Here is an 11,922-nt window from a genome sequence, read left to right on the forward strand (position 1 = left end):
TTGGATTTAAGGGAGAGAAGGCTGAGCAAAGTCACCAGCCTCACTTTCTCCTCTGGAGCCATCTGCATCCAGTGGTGACATACAGATCAGGACAACTGGAGATGGCCCTGGATGCAGTGGGAAACCTTGGCCTTTTTAAGCTAAGGTCTTTAACAGGTCTCAGTTTGACTAAGGCAACACCCATTCAGTGATCAAGGCTAGGTAAGAAATGAGGCAGAGAATGGCCCCCTTACCTAATCAAAAAAAAATCAATCTGGGAAGGGAAGACCCTCAGGGCTTCTGAACAAAATAGAAACAATTGCTATTTACATTCACTCTGAGCCAATTAGGACACAAACAATGACCAAGTGAGTCAATGACCTCTATCTACCTATTCCTCATAGCAAGTCCCCAGGCTGCCCTTCTTTATATCAGTTTCTCCTGTTGCTCCCACCTTGGTCTTTATTGGAGTTTCTCTGCTTCAACTATCTTTAGAAGCTCCCTATTTCTCGAACCCCTTCCCAGAACTATCCTTTATGGATTGGGTGCAACCAGAACCACCTGACTGCACAAGCACTCCAAGATCTGAGGTAGAACAAAGATGTTTCTCTTTTCTTTAAGGAAAGAGGCCTTGACAATCAGCTCAAGGTGCTATCTCTTCCTCAGTCAATTCTTTCTCAAGTGACAGGAATCTCAAGATTTAAGAAGCCTGGGAAGAGAGGGCTCTGTGGTTTCTCCAAGAAAGCATTCTTGGACACAAACCTATTTTTGCCCTTATGTACCCATTGGGTCAGGCTCTGGATGATGAGTTTAACCCCTTGGCTACTGCAAAAGAGGAATACACAGACAGATAAAATAGAGAGGAAGGAGAAGAATTGTGTAAACGCGGAGGAGAGAACAAACAAGCCATATAGAGGACAGCAAAAAGATTTACTCAGCTCAAGCAGAGAGCCTTTTTTAGGGAGTGAGAAGAAATGCGTTTGGTTTTTCTCAGTCTTATCTGATTCTTTGTGGCTCTATTTGGGGTTTTCTTGGCAAAGATATGCCATTTCCTTCTCCAGCTCATTTTACAGATGAGGAAACCGAGGCAAACAAAATTAAGTGACTTGCCCAGGGTCACACAACTAGAAAGTGTCTGAGGCCAGATTTTAACTCAGGAAGATGAATCTTTCTGACTCCAGGCCTAGTGCTTATTCCCTGTACCACCTATCTACCTTTGTAATAAGAAATAGGATTGCAGATTTGAAGCAATAGAAGAACTTGAAGTCTTCTATATCTACTCCTGGCATCCCTTTATTAAGACTATTCTCTCTCTTTCCTCCTTGTACCTCATTTACAGGAACCAGACATAGATGTTTACATTAAGGTGAAGGTGAGAGAATTAGTCCTGCAAAGGTGGTAACGTGTCTCTTCTCCTCTTCCATTCTGACAGCGACTAAAAAAATATAGAGTAGTTGTCAAAAGAATTATGTTCTATTCAAGTACATCTTAAAATGAATGTGTGTGCTAGAGAGGGAGTCTGTCCTCTTTAAAATTTAGAAGCAGGTTTGGAAGAATCTGGAAGAATCATACAGGTTACTAAAAAATTCAATTCTAAGCAATCTAATAGAAAGAGAGCTTACTTTAAATTAGAAAAACTTAGAAGCTGGCTGGAGAAAATTGTCTGATTGAAAATGACAGTCACAGGGAAAGTCATGGGGGAACCATAGTAAATGTACAGTCATGATTGTTTTCTTTTCTGTTTCTGAACAGGATGGAAGATCACAGTACCTCGGAGTCGGAAAGAGACCCCAGAGGCCATCTAGTTCATGCACAGGCAATCAAGTATCTCCTCTATAATAACCCTGGAAAGTGATCCTACATCCAGATGATGCAGGAATTGTTAATGCTAGGAAAGGTGGCCTAAAGATGAAAGCAACCACATATTTGGTTACCTGTAGTAGCAGAAATGCTATAGGGTGCCTTTAACTCTAAATGTTGGGAAGCTACCAGCTAGCCTACCCGAAAGTGAGAGAACAGAATCACAAATAAAGATTTCCTTTAAAACAGAGTAAGGAAAAGGGGAAAGAATTAACAGGTGAATGTTAATGAGAATATTAGTAAGAAGGTGTTGATTGTACCTAGATGATTTAATTTCTTTAAGTTTTGCTCCACACATAGGGATTGTTACCCCACTGATGTGTATGAAATTGTCAGATCTAAGACTGCAGTCTTGCATTCTGTAATGCATCTAGCTTTTGCCCAATAATGTGGAAGGGAGGTACTCTTGGAAACAAGGACCATCATTTACAGAAATTACATGATGCCTTCTTGGCTCAATATAAAACCATGCTCTGGTTTTATTTTTCTTATAATAAAGATTTTTTCTATTAAAGAAAAATCTTACTCTAAATGTTGTATTGTTTATATTAATATTGCCATAAGAGTCTAGTCACTGACACCTACTGGCTGCGTGATCTTAGACAAGTCACTTAAACTCTAGTATTATTTTGACAACTTTCTAAAAGACAGTAAATTGCAGAGAAGGGGTTGATCTGCACTGGTAAAAGTTTCATCATCCAGGAGTTCCCTATACCAAAGAAATCAAAGGCCTGATCCTTATCCCTATTTTATCAAAGAGATGAATAATTGTTAGGTTTTGTTAATGGGGAATTTTGTTTTTTTCAAATTGAAAACATAAATGATGGAATCATATGCTAAATTTACTCTATACTCCATATGTATAGGAAACATGTAGGTTCAGACTTAAACTCTTTCCCATAGGAAATGGGGGCATATCAGGAAGATGCATACTTTAATACTTCCTCACCTCTCATCCCCTCTCCTGACACCCCTGACAGTATAGTACCAGGAAGACATGACAGCGTTTTCCAATCAGTCAGGACCCTTTATACTCAATGGGAGGACTACACACAATTGTCATTTACTACTCAAATGTATTCATTAGTCTCAGTGTATCACTGAGCAGCTAGGAAGTGCAGGGATAGAGTGCTAGGCCTGGAGTCAGAAAGACCTGAGTTCAAATCTGGCCTCAGATGCTTACTAGCTGTGTGAACCTGGGCAAGTCACTTAACCCTGTTTGCCTCAATTTCCCCATCTGTAAAATGAGCTGGAGAAGGAAATGGCAAACCATTCTAGTATCTTTGCTATGAAAACCCCAAAATGGGGTCACAAAACATAGGGCACCACTCAACGACCACAACAACATTAATAAGACACTGTGTGACTTGATTGTTACACAGAGAGCCACATAAGTGGCAGAAAAAGCATTGGAGAAGTCAGTGTTGTATCCATAGGCCAAAAGTGATAAAGGTCAGTGGTAACTGAAGCCACTGCTGAACTGTCATGTGACAATAAGGAGTAAATCCATATAATGTGGGAATAATGGCAGATAAGAAAAGGAAATACTGAGCATTTTTATTCTCTAAATGCTTTCTTCTTACCCTACCTATAAAACATGGTAGCAGAAATGGGTCTGACGATGCACAGAAATCCATCCCTGAGCCAATCTTTCCAGTCATGTGTTCATGTTTCTTGCTGTAAGGGGAGGGAGGGGGAGTGGAATTGTCTATGGGGGACATGCTAGGGAGTGTGAACCCAGAACTCTTCTGGAAACTTTGTAAGAACTCCAGGGACGTGGCAGTTGTGTTTGGGCCCTTTGGGAATAATGATTTCCTTAGCTGCTTCTAGTCATGTGATGGCTCAATACTTTGGGATGACAAGGAAGTAAAGTCCCCTCACTGACCACTGAGCATGAAGGTCTAGTGCCTCATGGGACATTCTAAAGAGAGTGATTCCACCCTCAGGCTCTTTCCCCTTCTGCCTGTAGATCATATCAGAATTATTTTAAGCCACTTCCATGGACAGGTTGGGTGACAGTTGGCTTGTCCCCAACTCCAGCCATCATGGGGCCATGAGCATACGCCATCTAAAGCTCATGTGCTACTTAGATAAATGTGAGCCTGGGATTTGGACTACCTCCTTGTCTTTGTTCTTTCCTAAATGAATGATAATCTATCCCAAGACAGAGATATCCAGACTCGGAGGCAACCTTGTGAGTCCAAGACGTCTGGAGATCCTTGGTGTTTTTGGTAACAGCTAAACCCAGAGAGAAGTTCACAGTAAGTAACCCATTGTACTTGGAGGTGACCACTACCCAGAGGATGGGTCCTAGCTTGGCCTTTTCACCAAAAGATATGGACCTCCAGTCATTTAGGCAGTGTAGAATTGAGATGAAATGTCACAATACCAATTCATGAAAAATGCTTTATATTTTGATGAGTTTTAAATATCAGCTCCCCCCCCATCCTCCTCCCTGAGAACATGACTGCAGTTATAAGTTAAATTAAAGAAACCTATTTTAAGTCCTTCTGTCATGCACACTGTGAGCCTTTTGGCAATTCTTTTGTGTGTAAGAAATAAATATCGGTCTCATTCCTGATACATGTTGTACACTCAGTACCTCTTCTACTTTCTGCTTTGGGGAGACTCTATAAAAAAGACTAACAACCTAATCTATAAGCAATTTTTTTCCTCAGAGACCAGGGTTGGGAAATGTAACATAACAAAGAATGTAAGAAAGGGAGCTCTCCCTTACTTAGGAGAAGCTCGGTTCCTGTGTGCGTGGGTTTAGCACCTTAAGAAGAGGCCGTAGGTAAAATGTTTCAGTCCATTGAGCCGATGGTTAAAAATAATGCCTTTGAGGCTGGCATGTGGTGCAATGGATAGAGCATCAGGCCTGGAGTCAGGAAGACCTCAATTCAAATCCAGCCTCAGACACTTACTAGCTGCATGACCCTGTGCAAGTCATTTAACCTTGTTTGCCTCAGTTTCCTCATGTGTGAAATGAACATAAGAATAGCACTTGCTTCCCAGGATTGTTGAGAAGATCAAGTAAAATAATGATCATAAGGTACTTAGCACAGTGCCTAGCACACAGTAAGTGCTGTGTAAATATTAGCTATTATTATTATTATTATTTTTCTCTAACAGAAGCTAGGTGATACAATGAATAGAGGACGGGAATTGGAGTCAGGAAGACCTGAGTTCAAATCCAGCAACAGCCATTTGCTAGCTGTATGATCCTGAACAAATCGTTCTCTCAACTTCAGTTTCCCTGTCTGTGCAATGGACACAATTATAGTATCTACTTCCAAGGATTTTTGTAAAGCTAAGATGAGATAATATTTGTAAAGTATTTTGTGAACCTTAAAGCACTATATAAATGCTAGCTATTGTCGTTGTACTTATTCTCTCAGTTTCAGATCCTTTGGCCTGAATCCCCAAAGAAATCTAGATCTTTGCCAATTATCTGAAGTATTTTACAGTTCCAAATCTATGATTTTATTATCTTCACCCTAAGATTATTTCTTCAGTAATGTAAAGGCAAGGTTGATAGTAAATCAATCAAGCCATCCCACCTCACTTATAGCAAGGGATAAGATTCTCATACTTTAATGAAGTGAGAATGAGCCTCAACCAACCAATCAAACACTTTAGATTAAGTCTGAAATGTCCATGAATGAACTGGAATGACATTGACAGGTTGAGGAAATCTAAACTTTCCATTTTTCCCACAGATGTCCAAAAATTGCCTCCAGGGACAACACAACTGGAGATAGTGTCTACATCGGGAGGTAAGGACAGAATAGATACATATTCACAGCTCAACAAATGACCAAGCAAAGAAGCTACATCATGCCTAAGGGTAATATCTTCAGTGCCCCACATATGACAGAAAAGAATATCCAATAACCAGGAGCTATGAGTTACAACTTTGCCACATCCGCTCTCTAAATATAAGCCCATTTACCCCTAGACTCTGTATATACTGGTGGGAAAACACACATTTTGCACCAACTTCACAACTTTAGCAAACGCCCTTTTCTAAAAGCAATTGAGTCTGGCTGACTAAACTGATTCTCAACTCATAATCAGAATAAGAAGTGCACCAATCGGGGCTCAAGCTATAGAACTAGAGAAGATACTCCCCAGGCCCTTGGGGGTAGCTCTAGACCCCTAAGGGAACATATTAGCCACAAATCACCGACTCATCATTGTAAGTATGAGTTGGGATAGGATTTCTAGAACACTCCATAACTACATAGGAAACATACTCCTAAAAGTATTTTGCTTCAGAACTACAACTAGGTTCTATCAGTGCAAATAATCCCATGAAATGGTTGCACATATTCAAATTTTCTCTGCCTGACATTACAATTATGTAAAATATGATCATTGGTTCCAGTGCCTAGATGTAAACTACTCTTAACTATCCTAGGCTCTTTTCAATTCAGTTGGCAGGTTCTTATCGTTTTCTAAACCCAGAGACTGAAGGAAAATACTCATCTATTGATTTCTCAATCTAGTCTCTTGGGAGAGATAGCAATACTTCCCTTGGCCTCATCAGTTACCAGACTATGATTATTAATATATAAATGCAGAAGACGTCACTATTTAATTGCATCCAAGTGGGGGAAGGGAGGATAAGCACAATCTCATAGTGAGAAACAATTCAGCACAGGGATCTCCTTTTGAATAAAGTCAGACTGGCCTTCCCAAAACTATTCTGGCTTGCTGGTCAGCACGACTCAGTTTGGGCAGGATATCTGTAAAATTGGCGTGTACTACAAGGAACTTCAAAATTCTGGTTATCAGCAGCTGCGTGTCATAAGCTTCATGATCCATAGGGGTATTAATTAGAATCTGCCACTACCCTTCAGAATACAGGCAGGATCGCGGGCTGTCGGCCACATCTACTCCTCAGGACTGGTGTGTAAATTGCAAGTAAAAAGCTGTACATATCCAAAGGTAAAGGGCTTTGGGACTGGTCTGCACCAGGTTAGTGAGGAGGGTAGGACCTATCCAACTTCATACCTAAGTGATATGGTGGATAAAGGGCTGGACTTGGGGCCAGGGAGTTGTTGTTGTTGTTGTTGAGTCATATCCAGTTCTTTGTGACCACGTGAATTATAGCATGTCAATACCAGGCACGGGTTTTTTGGTTTTTTTAGTAAAGATACTGAAGTGGTTTGCCATTTCCTTCTCCAACAGATTAAGGCAAACAGAGGTTAAGTGACTTGCCCAGGGTCACACAGCTAGTAAGTGTCTGAGGCCAGATTTGAACTCAGGTCTTCCTGACTCCTAGCCCAGTGCTCTGTCCACTGAGCCACCTAGATGCTTAGAAGCCAGGCCAGCAACCAGGCCTGGAGCTAGGAAGACCTGAGTTCAAATCCTACCTCAGAAATTTGTTTTAGCTATGTGAACCTGGGCAAATGATTTAACCTCTCTCAGCCTCAGTTTCCTTATCTGCAAAAGGGAGGTAATACCTTACAGGGTTGTTGTGAGGATCAAATGTAAAGCACTTTACAAACCTTAAAACTATATAAATGCTAACTAGCTGTTACTATTTGAATTGGAGGGCAGTTTATTCTAGATTTATCCAATAGAAATTAAGCTTTGGGTTTGAAATAATGCATAGACCCCAAAGTTCAGAGTCTTTGTAGACTTAAAAGGTGGTTATTTAAACATGAAATGTTTGTAAAAAAAAAAAAAAAGAATGTGGTAGAATGACAGAATTCTAAGGAGCCTAAGTAATCATGGCACTCAATAGCTGCCTTTGTCCCATTGCCTGAAAAGGCACTGTGAGAGGCAATGTGGTTTTGCATAGTCATGTCAAACTCAAATAGAAACGGGGAGTTCCAGGAGCCAAGATGGTGGAATCAGCAGGAAATAGCCTGAACTCTCCCAAATTTACCTCTAAAGAACAATAAAATGGCACCTCAAAAAGAATTCTAGAATAGAAAAACCAACAAAAAGACAAAGCAAAACAATTTTCTAGCCCAAGACACTTTGGAAGGTCAACAGGAAGATCTCTCTCACTCAGATAAAATGGGGCAGTGTTCTGGCAAGCCAGAAGTAGACCATGTCTCAGTAACCCAGAAGGAGGGCCTGAGCTCCAGGACAGGTCAGTGATCAAGGCCCTGTGGCACCAGTGCAGCACCAGACTTCTTGTGAACCTCAGCATAGCACCAGGTAAGCAGCCAGGCTTCTTTCCTCCCCTCCCCCAGGTCCTGGCACAGCACCAGATGAGTGACCAGACGTTTGTCCAGCCCCATCACAGCGCCAGGTGAGTGGCCAGGGCCCCCACAGCACTTATGCAACACCAGGCTAGCAACCAGGGCCTTCAACCCCCAGCACCAGAAGCTTGGGACAGTATCCCCTTCACCCCAGGGACAGTGCTCAACTTTAAAAGTAACAAAATAGGCTGGGGAAATAAATGAGAAAAGAATCCAACCATATAAAGTTATGGTGATAGGGAAAATCAAAACACAAACTCAAAAGAGGACAGCGACGTCAAAATGTCAATGTGTAAAGCCTCAAAGAAAAGTGAGAATTGGTCTTAGGGCCAAAAAGAACTCTTGGAAGAGCTCAAAAAAGATTTTAAAAATCAAATAAGAGAAGTAGAAGAAAAATTGGGAAAAGAAATGAGAGTGATGCAAGAGAATCACAAAAAAAGAGTCAACAGCTTGACAAAGGAAGCTCAAATAGAAATGGGGACACTAATCCATACATAAGGATCCTTACTGGCTGCATAACTACTTAGTTTTAAAATGTGACGTTATCTGTGTTTTATTGTATTTTAATTTATTTTTAAAATATTTCTCAATTATATTTTAATCTCGTTCCAGCAACATGAAGGAGTATTGTGGGTGGTGTTCGATACCTCTGGTGATGTACCCTGGACTTGGAAGCAGGAAGACCTGGGTTTAAATCCCACCTCAGACACTTAATAGTGGTATGATTCTGAGCAAGTCATTTAAACACTCTGTGCCTCAGTTTCCTTATCTGTAAAATGAGGAACTTGGACTTGATTGCCTTAAAGATCTCTTCCCACTTGAAATCTATGATGCTATGATCCTACCTTAACTATCATTGTTCTAAGTCAGTGATACAGAGGAAAATAATAATATTATTAATTACAATAGCAACAATAATAATGATGATGATGATGGATACATTTATATAGCACATATTATGTGCCAGGCACTGTGCTAAGCCCTTTATAATTATTATCTCATTTGATCCTCACAACCCCCCTCGGAGGTAGATGCTATGTTAGAAGCCTTGGGGCCAGTTGAAGGAGACAACTATAGGGTGGTTATACCAGATACAAAGGGTCTGGAGTCAATGAATGGGTAATCACTGCCCAACTCTGGGTGTACGCTATAATATCCATTACTTAAGAGAGTATACGAACACTCAGTCTCATTCTCTAAGAAGCTGTGCCCCAATGCATCCAGTTCTGGTTCGTAATTATTTCTGTTGCTTCCTTCACATCAGTAAAGAATAGTCAATAAACATTTACTAAATATATACTATTTGCCAGGCACTGTGCAAAAAACACTAAGGATCCAAATAAAAAAAAAAGACAGTCCCTGCCCTCAGGGAGTTTACAATCTAATGGATCAATGACAACACACAAAAGAAAGCTGAAAGGGAGGGGCTGCAAAGGTACCTGGTGCAGGTGGAGAAACATATATAGCATAGAAAAAACATAGCATTTTTCTTCTTTGTGATTAGTCAACCCAAAAAAAACCACCATGAATTTCATCCATTCAATATCCCATTCAGAAACACAGTGTCAAGCTCCCTTCCCTCCCTTTCCTCTGCTCACACTTTGAAAGCTGTTGGTCTTTTGATTCACCTTCACAGTCTATGGTTCCCTCTCTTTTTGTCTCACACCAGCATGCTGGGGCTGGGCAACCACAAGGGCTCATCATGAAGTCCCTTTTAGTATCACAAACAAATAGTCGACTCTGGAATGAATGCAAGGGAAAGTATTTTTTCCCCTAAACCAACAGGTGTGAGATGGTTGGACTCTTTTATAAAACAGCTCACACACTCCAAACACTTCCTCTGCTATTATTCATTGTGCCAGCTGATCCTTTTTTTTCTTTTGTTTTTAAACCAACTCAAGCAAACATCCAGCATCCTGCAGCATTATACCCTCCAGAGGGAGGATGGGCTTGGGGAATTCTTTTTTTTTTTTCCTGTAAGTTGATTATTCTAATCTCTGTTTATTTGCAAGTTTGGGGACAGGAGGTACTGAAAATATTTTTAGGTAATGGGATAGAGCTCGCTGTTTGTTGAATACTAAAATGCTGCCACCTTAATGTAGCCCCTTTCATGTTTGGAGTGTTGCACAAACATTGAGCAATTAAGATAAGAATTGATTTATATGTTGGAACACCTTTGCTACATTATAGAAACAACTCTGTACTTTAGGTTGAAAAACATTCTCATTATGTATGTACTATTTATTGGCAGCTCAGTGGTAGAGTGTTGAACATGGAATCAGGAAGCCCTGAGTTCAAATCCTGCCTCAGATACTTGCTATCTGTGTGACCCTGGGCAAGTCACTTAACCTCTCTCAGCCTCGGTTTTCTCATCTGTAAAATAGAACTAAGAGTAGGGCCTCCATCACAGGGTTATCTTGAGGATCAAGCAAGATGACATATAAAGTGTTTTGTAAGGCCTAAAATGCTATGTAAATGCTAAGTACTAGCATTATTTGAATTTTATGATGACCAGAACCATGCTAGAGCAAATAGGGATACTGCCACATTTGGACACATCTAGGCCTTACCTGGTAGTTTCTTCCTTCCTATTCCACCATCCCACCCCCACTAACCACATATAACCTTATATCTCTAATCCCTATAACTATTTCTGGGACCTCATTCGTACAAAATTTCTATATTTAGAATATCTATATCTATATTTATATCTGTATCTATATATTCCCCTGTAATAAAGCAGCCCTGGTCGATTGATTATATGTTAAATCGTTTGTAATTTTTCAAATGTTATATTTTGTATGAACATGATTAAGAAGCAAGAGGCAATGTCACACAATAGATAGAGGGCTCATTTTAGCAGCAGGAAAGCCTAATCTGAAGTCTTTTCCAAGACACATACTACAGTAGCTGTTTGAGCACAGCCATTAAGCTTTCAGTACCCTGGACAACTCATCTGCTCATCTGGGCCCAACATTAACCCTCAAAGACCATCTAGTCCCTACTCCTCCTTTTACAAATGAAGAGACCTGGGGCAGCTAGGTGGCGCCAGGGCACCAGCCCTGGAATCAGGAGGACCTGGGTTCAAATCCAGCTTCAGACCCTTGACACACTTACTAGCTGTGTGACCTTGGGCAAGTCACTTAACCCCAATTGCCTCACCTACCCCCCTCCAAAAAAAACCCACAAATGAAGAGACCTAGGGTCTCTTCTAAGGTCACTTAAGTAATAAGTGTGAGAGGTTGGATTTGAATACAGGTCCTTGCCTTGGACTCAAGAGCCAGTGCTCTTTCCACCATACCCTCTGCATCCCTCTCTCTCTGCTTCACAGAGAGCCAACCCTCATAAAAAAAAAGAATTTTAAAAAGAAAGAGGAAGAAGGAGAAAAACTCAGCAAAACTGCTCATTATATTGAAAAATTAAGACATTCTATGTGATATTAATATTCCACACTTGTGGACCTCCTACCCCTACAAAGGAATACGTGTGTGTGTATGTGTATTGGGTGGGGGCAGGACAGGGAAGTGGTAAAGGAGAGATGTTTGTCTCTCCTTGGGGACCAAGCTTGTTCTTTATAATTTTAAATTTTTTTATATTTTATTTAAATATTTAAATATAATTATAATAAATATAATTAAATGAATTATTTATTATAAAATAATTAAATAAAAGTAATAAATATGATTAAATATATAAATATAAATTTTAAAATTTATAATATTCATTTTTATCATTTTGTAGTGATTATTCTTTCCATTTACATTGTTGTAGTCATTTTCTAGGCTCTGCTCACTTCACTCTGCATCAGTTCAAGTAAACTTTGCTTTGTTTCTCTGTATTCATCATTGCTTTATTTGGCTTCCTG

This window comes from Trichosurus vulpecula, chromosome 4 (assembly GCF_011100635.1).
Source record: "Trichosurus vulpecula isolate mTriVul1 chromosome 4, mTriVul1.pri, whole genome shotgun sequence".
Lineage (NCBI taxonomy): Eukaryota > Metazoa > Chordata > Mammalia > Diprotodontia > Phalangeridae > Trichosurus > Trichosurus vulpecula.